This window comes from Castor canadensis, chromosome 17 (genome assembly GCF_047511655.1).
Source record: "Castor canadensis chromosome 17, mCasCan1.hap1v2, whole genome shotgun sequence".
Taxonomy (NCBI): domain Eukaryota; kingdom Metazoa; phylum Chordata; class Mammalia; order Rodentia; family Castoridae; genus Castor; species Castor canadensis.
In genome coordinates, this window is record NC_133402.1 from 61379907 (window position 1) to 61393048 (window position 13142).

Below are 13142 nucleotides of genomic sequence, written 5' to 3' on the forward strand. Positions count from 1 at the left end.
TTCTCTAGTTCCTGTTCCCCTTTTCCTATTGGCCTCAGTTGCTTTTAAGGTATCTGCTTTAGTTTCTCTGCGTTAAGGGCAACAAATGCTAGCTAATTTTTTAGATGTCTTACCTATCCTCACCCCTCCCTTGTGTGCTCTCGCTTTTATCATGTGCTCAAAGTCTAATCCCACTGTTGTGTTTGCCCTTGATCTAATGTCCACATATGAGGGAGAACATATGATTTTTGGTCTTTTGGGCCAGGCTAACCTCACTCAGAATGATGTTCTCCAATTCCATCCATTTACCAGCAAATGATAACATTTCGTTCTTCTTCATGGCTGCATAAAATTCCATTGTGTATAGATACCACATTTTCTTAATCCATTCGTCAGTGGTGGGGCATCTTGGCTGTTTCCATAACTTGGCTATTGTGAATAGTGCCGCAATAAACATGGGTGTGCAGGTGCCTCTGGAGTAACCTGTGTCACAGTCTTTTGGGTATATCCCCAAGAGTGGTATTACTGGATCAAATGGTAGATCAATGTCTAGCTTTTTAAGTAGCCTCCAAACTTTTTTCCAGAGTGGTTGTACTAGTCTACATTCCCACCAGCAGTGTAAGAGGGTTCCTTTTTCCCCGCATCCTCACCAACACCTGTTGTTGGTGGTGTTGCTGATGATGGCTATTCTAACAGGGGTGAGGTCTCACACTGCATTTAAACCAAGAGTGTCACCTTCCTGTTGGCAAGAGTCTGTGGTTTTGTCATATCATTTACTTCTCAGATTGTGGAGCTGTTCTTTGAAGATCTCAAGGTCCTGCCTCGCGGTGGGAACCCGAGGTCCCCTTTATCACAGCAGCTTCTCTTTTCTGCTAAATAGACTGAACTTCTGTTAAAATTGCCTTTGACGAGTTCCACTGCTTTGGAAGAGAGACCAGCTTTCTCCCAGGGGGAGAACGGTGGCCCAGAGAGGTGTGGGGCATGGCCCCCAGGATCTAGGCTAAATATAGCAGGGTTGGAATCCGCAGGGAACCAGCTCCATGGCCTGTAAGCAGGTCAGGACCTCCCTGTGACTCACTTTCCTTGCCTGTAACTGAAGCTTTGAAGAGTTGCCGTGGGGACCAAATGAACTTCAGTGGTGCTCAATACAGCAAACTCAGTAAGGACTGTGCCAGGCCTTCTAACTCTCACCAAAGAATTGTGCAACTAAATTCAAGGATTTGCTTTCTGCCTGTTCACCAGCATTCCATCAGCGACCCCGCGTGGGTTACAGGAGTGCCAGACCTGCTCCTCTCGGTCCCCGGAGTGGCCAAACAGGACTTCTCTCGTTGCAAAACACCCGGATCATGGTGCTGATTCTGGGGCCTGGAAGGATGCACGTGAACCATAGTGGCCGGCAGCTTCTGTTGGTGCTGGGTGATGGCTTTTGTGATCCAAGGTCAAGGGGCTTGTGTCTGTGATCTTGATTTTGCCACTATCTGGACATAGGTATTTTTCTGCCTTTTATCAGTTCACACATACAAACAAAAAAGTTGATTTTTCTCTGTCACTTGTCTCTGCCAATATGTTTTTGCTCATAAATCTCTAATATCTGTTACTCCTTGTCTAGAGTAAAATAAGAAATAACATGTTTGGGTTTATGGGAAAATAGATGTTGTAGGCATTTTACACCACATTTATTGGTCTTTGGGTATTGAGTAGTGTCTTGTAAGTCATAGACTTTGGAGCCCAATGACTCTGTCCTAACCTAAGTTTTAGTCACCAAGGAAATCATGTGACCTCTCTGTGCCTGAGTTTGCTCACCTCTATGATAGGGGCAAAAACTGTCCCCATCTCTTGAGGACTGAACAGGTGTAAGTCAAGTGCTGGGACACCCCACACAGAGCCAGTTCTCTGTGTCAACCATGATTGGTGGATGTGGCATCTCCCTTCAGCGCCCCCTAACGCCCAGGTGGTCTACCTGCACACAGTTCATTATACCTTTCCCTGACTCGGTATCCACACTGGGAAAAGTGGGTGTGTAAAGCTGGGTGTGCTTGGCTACTAAGCAAGGGGGACTTCCCACTGTGGGTGCTCTGAATACACACAGAGAGGCTATGTGAGAGAGGACAGGTTTCATGCAGTTCTGGCTTTTTACACATTCAGCAGAAGTCATCCCCCACATGGAAGAACAGTGATCAAATTCTTGGATCCAACAGAATCTGTGCTTCTGTGGTTGGGCCCAACCTTCTGGAATCACGGGGTTTGGGCTGTCCCCTGGTGGGGTGGCAGGTCCTCACTTCCCATAAGGGCAGTCAATGAGCTTCACTCTGCAACAGAGGTGACACTGGCTGCTCAGAGCTGTGCCTGGGGCTAGAAATTTATTTGGTCATACTCAATTAACATAACAGAAATGTCACATAGTGTTAGGACCCGGAATCCTATTCCCCCGAGAGACAGAGAGCCAGGCGTGAATGCAATCAACAAAGCAGAGTTTATTGGGCTGGCTAGCCAGGGTCGAGCTCCCACACGGACACGCAGGACCGGTTAGGAAAACACGACCCTGAGCCTCTTTAGGGGAAATCTTATATAGACCGCGGTGACATGCATATTTTCGTTATCAACATTGGGCAAGCAGGCAGAGCACATCTTGCGCGTACCTCACATCTTGCACGTACTTCACATCTTGCATGTACCCCCCGCTCACATTCCCCACATTCTATATGCCCTAACTGAGCCCTGCCGCATTGCTTATCTTATCTACATGGGATGTTTGGTACTGGTTTCTCCAACAAGGGGGTTGGGGCCCGCTGAGACCTCCTATTCCTTTCATTCCCCCCTTTTCTTACGGCCTAAATTGAGGAATCATTCTCAAGGGGATGAAGAGCCTGATATTGTTGGCGGAGGACCAGAAGTTGGATAGTATTAATTCGACTTTGGCAAAAGTCATAAGTCGGTTTAGAATCCAGGGTCCTATGGTAACAAGTAATAGGATGATTATTATTGGCCCTGCCAATGCAGATAAAAGGGTAGCCAACCATGGGGACTGGTTAAACCAAGACTCGAACCAGCTTTCCCCGGCCTCTCTTTCTCGTTTTCTTTGTTCCAGGCTCTTTCGAAGTTTAGACATGGAGTCACGAACAACTCCGGTATGGTCAGCGTAAAAACAACATTCTTCCCCTAGAGCAACACATAGTCCCCCTTTTTGGAGGAACAACAAGTCCAGACCTCATCGGTTTTGAAGTACTACCTCAGACAGGGAAGTGAGGGATTTTTCTAGGTGGCTAATGGAGGTTTCTATTCTCTCTATATCTTCGTCTATGGCTGCACGCAGCGAAGACATCCCTTTCTGCTGGGTGGCCAAAGAAGCTATGCCGGTTCCTGCTCCCGCTAACCCTAGGCTGAGTAGGGTAGCAATAGTTACTGTGGAAATAGGTTCTCTCTTTTTCCTTTTTTCAACCATTTTTGTATTCCAGTATGAATATAGACTCTCTTCGGAATGATAGAGGATGCGGGGCAGCACAGTCACTATAACACAGAATTCTTTAGAGCTGTTAAACACCTTAGTTGATAGGCACGGGGTGAGTCCAGACTGCGAGCATAGCCACCACCCATTGTCCTTTGGAATTACCCATTTAATAGCATTTCCCCAGGTAGAACTGGCGTTAATAACAGTACATAAGTCCCGTCTGTTCTTTGGCACTTTTCCTAAGCAGGTTCCTTGGCCGCTTACCTGCTGTATGGTCAGACCTCTCTTACGGTCTCCCCAGGAACATTGAGTAGGGTTTTCCTCAGATGAGGTATCGTGAGTGGTGTTTAGCCCTATTGCCTCATAGAATGGGGGCCTCACATCATAACATAACCAACAGGAGTTAGTCATGTTAGGGTTGGTGTGGTTTAACGTCAGGAAGGCAGCACCCACTAGCTCCCAGAGGGGGTCTTTAGATGCGGTCATGAGACTGGGCCTCACCAGGGGAGGGCTGGTTTCTGATGGTCTTGGAGTTGTAACATTAGCCCGGGCTATGGTTGAGGGAAGGTGATGAGCTGTGGGAGGTCGGGGAGGTGGCTTTACATAGGGTGGCCTAAGTACCTTATTAGGGCCTATTGTTAGAGTAGAGACTGGTTGTTGCACACGCCGCAAAGTAAAAAGGGCTCCTGGATGATTTGTTTTGTAGAGTCTGACTCCCCAGGATTTACCCAATTCCCAATTCGTTGCCTTTTTTCCTAAATCAGTGAAATTTATCATAATGGGATTACAATTGGGGGGAGTTGGGCATCCCTTATTTATAGGTCTAGGTTGGTGGTATGTAATGCCAGATTGAGAGACTCTACTTAATTGAATAAGGTCCCCCTGTTCGGGGGGTGGCCACCATATATCCCCTGAGCTCTCACAACCCCATGACTTACAATAATAGTCTGCGATTCCTCCACATTTTTTTCTGTGGTTGGGTTGGGGAGCGGGGCAGACATAGAAGTAACTTTGGCGCAAATCCCATTGTCCCCTGCCAGTGAATAAGGCCCTTAAGTCAAAGTATAATTCTGGGAACCAGGTGCTGGGAGGGGTCACCTTGGAGGTCTGGTTAAGAATGTCTCCTGTGGACACATCTACAATCATCCAGGTCAGGTTAAAAGGTTGATGTGGATTTGTATGCCCCCAGCAAGTGGTGGACAGGGTTAGAAAAAGGAATAAAGTTACCGAGGTCCAGTATGAAGTTTGAGTTTGAAAAAATTTTCCTTGTGGTGGGACACCCTTCTTGTTGGCAGGAAGACTTTCTTCATAGCTACCGGATCTGCCGGTCTGATGTGGGTGTAGTGGACCCAGGTGATAATCCCATTCTAGGAGGGCTGCGGAGCATCTGGAGTGTTCTCGTTTTTCGGAGCATCCCGTATCAGCCGGAGCTTGAGTGGGTTTGTTGGATGCTTCCGTGCGGACCAATTTTCCTGTTTTTTTCTCCGGAGGGTGAGCCCATCTTACATGGGAATGGTGTACCCATGCTGCAATCCCGTCGACCTTGAGGGCGGTAGGGGTAGTAAACAGTACAACATAAGGTCCTTTCCATCTAGGCTCTAGGGTTTTGGACTGATGCCTTTTAACCCATACCATGTCACCCGGGACTATGCCATGTTCCGGAGCCGGGTCCCTCTTAACAGCGTGGTATGCTTGAATTAAGGGCCAAATCCGTTGTTGCACTTTAGCTAAAGCCTGCAACATGGTCAGGTAATTTGGGGCCAGATCACCTAGTTCTGGGCTTAAGGTCCTCTGAATGATGGGGGGTGGAGCCCCATACAGGATCTCAAAGGGAGTTAGCCCATGGACATAGGGGGAGTTCCGGACTCGGAAGATGGCCAAGGGAAGGAGCGTCACCCAATCACCGCCAGTCTCCAGGGCCAATTTGGCTAAAGTCTCCTTTAGTGTCCTATTCATCCTTTCTACTTGCCCTGAGCTCTGGGGGTTATATTCACAATGTAGCTTCCAATTGGCCCCCATAGTCTGGGCTAGTCCCTGCAGGACTTTACTAACAAAAGCCGGACCGTTATCTGACCCAATTGCCTCGGGCACCCCATATCTGGGTATGATTTCCTCTAGCAAAGCCTTTGCCACTACCTGACTCGTCTCCTTCTTTGTAGGAAAAGCCTCCACCCAGCCTGAAAAGGTATCTATGAATACCAGCAAATATTTGTACCCAAACTTTCCCGGTTTTACCTCAGTAAAATCCACTTCCCAACTTCTTCCCGGAGCCCTCCCCCGTTCCCGAGTACCTGTATGGTGCCCCTCCCTTCGTCCTGGTTTCATGATTGTGCAGCTGGCACAATCTTCCACAATTTGGCGGACTGCTATGGTCTGGTTCGGAAATCGGAGCTGCGCAGATGTCAACAAGTCTAGTAATTTTCTCCGCCCCAAATGGGTGGACTTATGTAAGTTAGCCAACAGGAATCGTCCGAGTTTTTCAGGCAGAATTAACTTGCCTTCCAAGTCGCTTTTCCATCCGTCTTCCCCTTCTTTAAAGGGGGAGTGGGCTCTCATCCAAGTGAAATCCTCTGTGGAGTATTCTGGTCGGGGGGGTAGCGGAGGGAGCTCTGGGACCGGCACGTCTATCGCCGCAACCGTGGAAGGTTGCCCTGTCTCCATGGGAGGACTCACCATTGCTACTCTCTTTGCTTCTTGATCTGCTCTGTTGTTACCGACAGCTTCCGGCGTCTTGGCAGACTGGTGGCCTGGGACATACATCACTGCCACTGCCTTCGGTTTTTCCACTGCCATTAATAGACGCTGGACTTCGGCTAGGTTCTTTAGATGTTTTCCTTCTGCTGTGCGGAATCCTCTTTTGCGATAGATGGCCCCGTGGACATGGATGGTACCGAAAGCATAGCGGCTATCGGTGTAGATATTGACTCGCTTTCCTTTTGCCCTCTCCAGGGCCTCTGCCAAGGCAATTAATTCCACTTTTTGGGCTGATGTTCCGGGTGGGAGGGCGCTGCTCCATACCGTATTTCCTTCTTGGTCGACTACAGCTGCCCCTGCCCTTTGGGCTCCATCTTGGAAAAAACTGCTTCCATCCGTGTACCAGTTTAATTCGCAGCCGGACAGGGGGGTATCCTTTAGGTCAGCCCGTACCTGTGTAACTTCGGAGAGGAATTCTTTGCAGTTATGGACAGGTGTCTGCAGTTCCGGGTTAGGCAACAAGGTGGCAGGGTTCAGGATTACGGGATCTGTGAATGTGATCCAAGGGGAATCCAACAAGAGCCCCTGGTAGTGGGTGAGCCTGGCATTCGTCATCCATTTCCCAGGGGGTTGTTTAAGGATTCCCTCCACCGGGTGAGGGGCCGTTACCCAGAGGGCCTGTCCAAAGGTTAGTTTATCGGCTTCTCTCACCAGCACGGCAATGGCCGCTATGATGCGGAGGCAGGGGGGCCATCCTGCCGCTACTGCGTCTAATTTCTTGGAAAAGTATGCCACTGGTCTCTTCCAGGGACCTAGCTGTTGGGTCAAGACTCCTTTGGCTACCCCCTTTTTCTCATCTACAAACAGAGTGAATGGTCTTGTAGGATCTGGCAAGGCTAAGGCAGGGGCCTGCAAAAGAGCGTCTTTTAGCTGATTAAAGGCCTGTTGTTCTCTCTCTCCCCAACTCCAATCTGGAGCTTCTTTGGTGGCCTCATATAGGGGTCTGGCTATTTCCGCAAATCCTGGAATCCAGAGTCTACAGAACCCCGCGGAGCCCAGGAATTCTCTCACCCCCCTAGTGGATGTTGGGGATGGGATAGCCAGAATAGTCTGTTTCATGGCATCAGTCAGCCATCTTGCCCCATCTGCAATCCGATAACCCAAATATGTCACTGACCTTTTACAGATGTGAGTTTTCTTGGCACTTGCCCGATACCCCAGCTCACCTAATTCCGTTAGCAGGTGTTCAGTAGCCTTGATGCACTCCTCTCGGGTTTCTGCCGCTAACAGTAAGTCATCAACATACTGTAATAGAGTGACTCGTGGGTGGCTCCGACGAAAAGGTTCCAGGTCCTGGCTCAGGGCCTCATTAAACAGGGTGGGAGAGTTTTTAAATCCTTGCGGCAGTCTGGTCCAAGTGAGCTGTCCGGATTGGCCCCCATCTTCTTGCCATTCGAAAGCAAATAGCGGCTGACTAATTTCTGACAATGGAATGCTGAAGAAAGCATCTTTCAAATCAAGGGTTGTATACCATACTTGCGAGGGGGGTAGGTGGCTGAGCAAGGTATAGGGATTCGGAACGGTGGGATGAATGTCCTCCGTCCGCTCGTTTACCTTTCGTAGGTCTTGCACAGGCCTATAGTCCCCGCTTCCCGGCTTTCGGACGGGGAGCAGAGGAGTATTCCAGGCAGACTGACAAGGTCGCAGTACTCCTTCCTTTATTAGCCTGTGGATATGAGGGGCTATGCCTCTTCGGGCCTCCTCAGGCATAGGATACTGTTTCACCCGAATGGGGAGAGCAGAAGCCTTCAATTGTATAACTACGGGCGGGAGGTGTTTGGCGAGGCCGGTTCCCGCAGTCTCCGCCCAGGCTGTGGGAAATCTTTTTACCCAATGAGTCATGTCCCCTCCTGGTTCCTGTTGACTCTCAAACAGACGATGCTCGTCAGCCAATGATAGGGACAAGACATGAATCGGGCTCCCTTCTCGATCAGTCACAATTATTCCATCTGGTTCAAAATGGATATGGGCCCCTATTTTGGTGAGTAGGTCCCGTCCGAGCAGGGGAGCGGGGCTCTCAGGGACGACCAAGAAGGAGTGTGTGACCTGGTGTTTTCCTAAGTTCACCTTTCTTTTGGTAGTCCATGTACATAACTGCGTACCGGTGGCCCCCTGAACAACACTTGTTCGTGCCTTGTTCAAAGGTCCATGTGCCTTGTTTAAAACCGAATATTGGGCGCCGGTATCCACCATGAACCCCATCGGCTTCCCCTCCACATGCATTGTCACCCAGGACTCGGGGAGGGGGTCTGAGCCCCGTCTCCTTCAGTCCTCTTCTCCGGCTAGGAGGACTCTGGCCTGCTCTACTGCTCGTTCCCTTTCCCTGTTTTCCCCCAGTCTCCTTCCAAACCCTCTTCTTCCCTTTAACTTAGGACATTCTCTCTTCCAATGCCCCGTTTCCTTACAGTAAAAACAGTGTTCCTTATCCGGGGTCCTGGCGTGGCCCCCTCCCCTGGGTTGGTCCCGGACACCCGCTAGGAAAATACGAGCCATTTCTCTCTGTTGCTTTCGGTTTTCCTTAGCCTGGAACTCCCGGTCCTCCTTTCTCAATTTCTCCTGGGCCTCCCTGTCTTCCTTTCTCTGTCTTTCCTCCCTTTCTTCTGGAGTTTCCCTAGCGGTAAAGACCTTTTCCGCTACCTGCAGCATTTCCCTTATAGTCATCTCCCCTAAGTTTTCCTGTTTATTGAGTTTTCTCCTAATGTCTGGAGCTGCCTGATTAATGAATGAGAGTACCACAGCAGACCGGTGGAGGTCCGCCTCAGGGTCAATAGGGGTGTACTGACGGTATGCCTCATAGAGGCACTCTAAGAAACCGGCTGGGCTTTCGTTTTCCCTTTGAACGACTGCTTTCACTTTTGCAAAATTGGTGGGCCTTCTGGCGGCCGCTCGGAGACCGGCCATAAGAGTCTGGCGGTAGATCCGAAGACGCTCCCTACCTTCTGCGGTCCCGAAATCCCAATTAGGGCGGCGTAGGGGAAAAGCCTCGTCTATGGCCGGTTGGAGAGTTGTGGGTCTCCCATTATCCCCCAAGACGTTCTTCCTCGCTTCGTTGAGGATGCGCTCTCGTTCCTCCGTCGTAAAAAGAGTATTGAGCAGCTGATGACAGTCATCCCAAGTGGGACGGTGTGTATGCATGATGGACTCCAGGAGATCTATGAGACACTTGGGGTCTTCAGAAAAGGGCGGGTTCTGCGTCCTCCAGTTATATAGATCACTGGAGGAGAAGGGCCAGTACTGAAACTGTTGCCCTCCTCCCGGTCCCCCTTGGCCCACCATCCGGACTGGAAGTGTAGGGACAGTTTCCTCCCCCTGTGTTGATGAGGGGGGCCCGTCTTCCCCCTCCCTTTCCCGGATCCCTCGGGGGCGAAGTCTTCGACCCATTCCTCCTCCTGCTGCCAGTCCTGTTGAGGAGGATGAGGAAATTTCCTCCTCCGGGGCACTGGCTTGGCCAGGGGGAGTCACGTATGGAGGCGGCCGATCTTCCTCTGCCCCTGCGAGGGATGGGTAAAGGGGGGAACTCTCTGGTAAGACTGGAGATGGTGAAGGAGATGCCCTAATTTGAGGACCGGTCAAGGTGGGAAGAGGAAGTTTTTCCTCCTCCTTTATGACCAAGGCGGGCGTGACTGGGGTTTTAGCCCCGGGGGCCGAACTGGAGGGGTGGGTCAGAAAAACTGTTAACCAAGGGGGAGGGTTCCTCACCAGATCCTCCCAAACCAAAATGTAAGGAACTTGGTCTGGATGGCCTCGATTGTCTGGCTGAAAAATGACTGCTTTAACCTTAGTGATCAGGTCTAGGGAGAGGGAACCTTGAATGGGCCACCCGACTCCAAAGGTGGGCCACTCTGCAGAACAAAAGGTGTCGAACTTACCTTTCTTGATGACCAGACCCGCATTTAAGGCCCTTTCTTTAACTTCTGGAAAGTGAGAAAGGATCAGAGACTTTGGGGTTGTTTGTCCCTGTCCCATTGTGGAAGGAGACTCAAACACCAAGAGAGATAGAACAAAAAGGGTAAAGGCAACAATAATTCCACACACACACAACACTCTCCAGCACTCGCTCGGACCGGTCCTTCTCTCACACTGGTGCGCACCCCATTCAACCTCCTCACCGTCCAACTGGGATATCAGGCCGAAAGGCGTTCACTTGACGGGTGGTCGGTCGACTAGCTCAATTAGTTCTTCACCTGGCGCCAGGGTTCCTAAAATGCTCGAGCCCAAATGAGAGGAAAGCCTCTCCCAATAGGACCCTGTGGTCCTCCTTGCGAGATTCCCAGAATGAATCTCCCTGGGGATTGGCCGAATCCCCGCCGCGGCCCAAATGGAACACTCAAGTTCCTCCAAATGAGGGTCTGGGATCCCCTCCCAACGCCTAGGACTTGGGATCGCCCCTGCTTTCTCGCAGGCAGGTTCTGTCTCTCGAGAAAATGAAATCTCGGTGGAACCTCCAAATGTTAGGACCCGGAATCCTATTCCCCCGAGAGACAGAGAGCCAGGTGTGAATGCAATCAACAAAGCAGAGTTTATTGGGCTGGCTAGCCAGGGTCAAGCTCCCACACGGACACGCAGGACCGGTTAGGAAAACACGACCCTGAGCCTCTTTAGGGGAAATCTTATATAGACCGCGGTGACATGCATATTTTCGTTATCAACATTGGGCAAGCAGGCAGAGCACATCTTGCGTGTACCTCACATCTTGCACGTACTTCACATCTTGCATGTACCCCCCGCTCACATTCCCCACATTCTATATGCCCTAACTGAGCCCTGCCGCATTGCTTATCTTATCTACATGGGATGTTTGGTACTGGTTTCTCCAACAAGGGGGTTGGGGCCCGCTGAGACCTCCTATTCCTTTCAATAGAAATCTGGATTTGTGGCTTTTTTTTGGAAGGAGCAGGAAATCTGTGAGAACAGCCTCCACAGAGCACTTGTCACCTGATGTGCGCCCCCTGGTTTGCTAGGACCCCACCACTCCCATCGACCAGTGCCCACACCTGTGCCTCATGATACACTTAGGTCGGCTGCCTGGCCCCATGGGCTTTGGAGTTTGAACCTGTGGTCTAAACTGCAAACATATTCGATCAGTACAGTACATATTTCACTGACGTACTAACCATTGCCTTTGCAAAAATTTACCTAAAACAAGACTCCACTTGCCTTGCAAGTTTTAGTGGAAATCGTCATAGTTCCAAATTTGCCAGCTCTCTCTGCATCGAGGCTGTTTGCACACCGAAGATATTTACTGTGGACCTCCTCGTTTACTTCTTTTTAGTAGACACAATTTTCCCTGTCTGAAACTATCCCATAAATACTGAGGCTTCCTCCTGAGCCTACAATTAGTCTCCTTTGGCTGAAAGAGGGGGCAAGGGTGACAAACTGTGGCAGACTCCATCCAAGAATTCAGTTTACTCATTAGTTTTGCTGAAGTTAGGAAAAACAAGGTCCTACCATGTCCTCTGGGCCTGTTTCTGAGCTCACACTTGGAAAGGTCAAATAAACACAATAAATCCATTAGAAGGCATTCATATTAATCCCCTGGGGCTTAGGCTGCTTAGCCAGAGGCTAACATGAGGACACTTCCCAAGTGGAAGGAAGTTTGCCTGACCTTGGCTTTTTGCTAGAAGACAGAAGGCAGTGGGGGCCAGTTAGCCTGCAGTTGTGAGAAGCAGCCTGGCTGCTTCTGGAAGAGAGCTTGTGAGTGATGGTTCCTTGCAGGGGTCTCCAAGGTACAGGACAACATCTAGCACTGCCACATGGAGCAGGGCTGAGGGGCAGGGGGCCACAGACACCAAATAACAGAATTCATTGACCATGGACAGGTTTCCTCCACAATGACCATCCCCATCCAAGAGCTGAGAGCAGAGTGCATCCCAAACCACACCCTGGGTGCCATCCTGTTCTCATCTTTAGCTGTGGCTCTAAGCAAGTTCCTTAACCTCTCTGTGCCTCAGTTTCCTCCATCTGGAAGATGGAGGAATAGGAAACACCTCACTGGGTTGCTCTTGTGTTATGGATGTGCTCTGTCTGAGTCTGGGCTCTTTGTCTAGTAATTTCAAATGAAAATCACAGACAAGAGTGAGTTAAGTGGGAGAGAGAAAACCCCTGTATGGGAGGGTCTCAGAAAGGCTGAGTAGCTCATAGCTCCTATGGCTAGAAGTTTTATAAAGATTGTTCTTCCCTGGTGAAGGGAAGGCCACCATGTCCCAATCGTCCACCATGTATACTTTTCTGCCCATCTCTGATTGGTCCTGGGATTCAATCCACGTGTGGTCGGAAGGCTGCAGCAGTTTCAAGGTGCCTGGAGCAGTTTCCAGACTTTTCACCTGCTTATCTGGCCTCTGGGCCATGGGTACATTCCATTCCCTAACCCGCTAGCAAGCCCCTGCCTCCTAGCTTACAGTCTCCGTACTAGTTTTAAACTCAGCTCATGCATGCTAAGCAGGCACTCTACCACTTGAACCACACCCCCAGTACCCCACTTTTCTTTCTTCTCTCTCTCTCTTTTTTTTTTTCTTTAGCTATTTCTTAGATAGGGTCTCATGTTTTTGCACAGGGCCAGCCTGGAACCATGATCCTCCTACCAATGCCTCCTACTTAGTTGGAACAACAAACATGCACTACTATACCTGGCTTGTTTGTTAAGATGGGAGACTTATTAACTTCGTGCCCAGGCTGGCCTTGACCTCCATCCTTTGGATCTCTACCTCTCAGGTAGCTGGGATTGCAGACATGAGCCACCACGCCCAGCCCACTGCCTTATAATTTCATGCACATCCCTGAATCCACCACTCAACCCAAGGATCAGAACACTGACAACTAAGTGCCTCTGTGCCCTTCCCTGTCGTCCTTCTGTTCCAATCCACAGCCCGGCGGCAAGGTAGCCACTCTGAATTTTCTGTTTACTTTTCCTGACAGGTTTTTCACAAGTAAACACATGCCTAAGCAATGTCTTGTTTAGCTG

At 50.0% G+C, this 13142-nt stretch overlaps 1 protein-coding gene across 1 annotated transcript in view; it reads left to right on the plus strand.

Annotated features, from left to right (window-relative positions):
- Positions 1-13142, plus strand: part of Spsb4 (splA/ryanodine receptor domain and SOCS box containing 4) — an 83901-nt gene that overhangs the window by 58538 nt on the left and 12221 nt on the right. The gene's annotated exons all lie outside the window — the stretch shown is intronic.